This window comes from Pinus tabuliformis, chromosome 5_1 (assembly GCF_031772625.1).
Source record: "Pinus tabuliformis cultivar Carrire ecotype Pingquan chromosome 5_1, CPIR1, whole genome shotgun sequence".
Lineage (NCBI taxonomy): Eukaryota > Viridiplantae > Streptophyta > Pinopsida > Pinales > Pinaceae > Pinus > Pinus tabuliformis.
The window spans coordinates 845,190,505-845,192,235 of record NC_142305.1 but is presented as its reverse complement, the minus strand read 5'-3'; positions in this window follow the sequence as shown (position 1 = coordinate 845,192,235).

Sequence of the window (1,731 nt, the reverse complement as noted above, 5' to 3'; positions counted from 1 at the left end):
GGCCTAGCATCAGCACAGGGACCGATGCCAGATGATTAGAGTGATGGTCAATGAGGTGTATTATTAGAGCACAGTCCTTGCTAAGAGGGAGTGTTGATTTGGGATAGCATAGAATGTGCTCTAGCCACGCAAATTGATGGAGAGGCTAAGGCACATGAGATATACAATACCCATAAATGGTTTGGGAAGATTCTAAACAGTTTGGAAGATATTAAAATAATTAATATTTTTAATGGAGTCCCTAAGTCTAAACTTAGGGAAAATTAAAATATTAATGTGAATAAATATAAAACTGTGTTAGAATGGTCCAGAAGGCATGGATCAAGCTAGATCTAATATTAGCTGTTGATTAGGGACTTAATCTCAGCTGTTGATTTGTCAACGAGAAAAGTATAAGAGGAGGCTTGAGGGTCACTCAGAGAACACATCGAAGAGATCAAGATTTCAACTTCCTGGGGCTAGGTTTGCTTAGAAAGTTGAGAGAGTGATCAGAGTTGCAGCTGAGGGGTAGTGAATAGAAAAGCAGAGAGGCGGAGATAGCACTAGAATTGTCGGGAAAGCTGACACAGAGGGTAGAAGTTGGAACTGTTGGGAACAACTGGAACTGCCGGAACAATCGGAACTGCTGGAACAATTGAAACTGTAGGAACAGTCGGGAAAGCTGACACAAAGGGCAAAAGCCGGAATTGTGGGGAATTATTGGGAAAGTCGACGCATAGGGCAGAAGCTGGAACTACTGAAACAATGGGGAAAGTTGATGCAGAGGGCAGAAGCCGGAACTGCCGGGAACAACTGGGAAAGCTGACGCAGAGGGTAGACGCCGAAACTGCTGGGAACAGCTGGAACAACTGGGAACAACAGGAACTGCCGGGAACTGCTGAAACAACCGGGAAAGCTGATGTAGAGGGAAGAAGTCAGAACTATCAGGAACAACTGGAACTGCTGGGAGAGCTAACACAGTCCCTAGAGGCTGACGCTGGGGTTTCGTGGTGAAGATTGGAGCTATGGATCTGCCGGAGTGTTTATCCGGGGTTTTAGCCAGAATATCTACTTATGAGTAGAGAGGTACTACTACCGAGATTTTTCTCTGTTGGGTGAGCTGTATTTGGCACCCAGATTGTATTCTGAAACTGCTTAATAAATCAAACCCTTAGATAGCTGCACCGGTTTTCTCACATTGGGTTTTTCCGGGGACATTAGTCCAAAAACAATGGTGTCACTTGTGTGCTTGTTTCTGTTTCCTTCAGTTGATGATCTGTAATGTGTTGAGCATGTACTTGTATTTATTTCCAGTATTTACATGGTAAATAACTTGTTAATTAATAGAATAAGTAGGTAGGAATAAATCAGTAAAGTACATGAAGGGTTTCTAACGTGTCAGACTTAGAAATTCCAAAACAAAACTTAGACTTTGCAAACCTAAGTATTGGTGTTGTATTTACTATGCTTATGCACATAATTCGGTGGTCTATAACAAACCCTTTCATCAATTTGGTTGACTTTTCTCAACTCTCTATTGTATGATGTATCTTGCTGGAGGAAGACATCTTCCACAGTTTGGCTGACATTACTCAATGCTTCTTTGTATCTTGTTTTAGGAAGATATATTTGCATTGAATATCAATTTCAATGTGGAAGTAGTTGGACTGCCGTGACTCATAACTTTGTGAGCGAGGATGTGGTGAGGAGACTATGATTGTATTTTGAGCTAGTTCAAACCTCATTCAAATC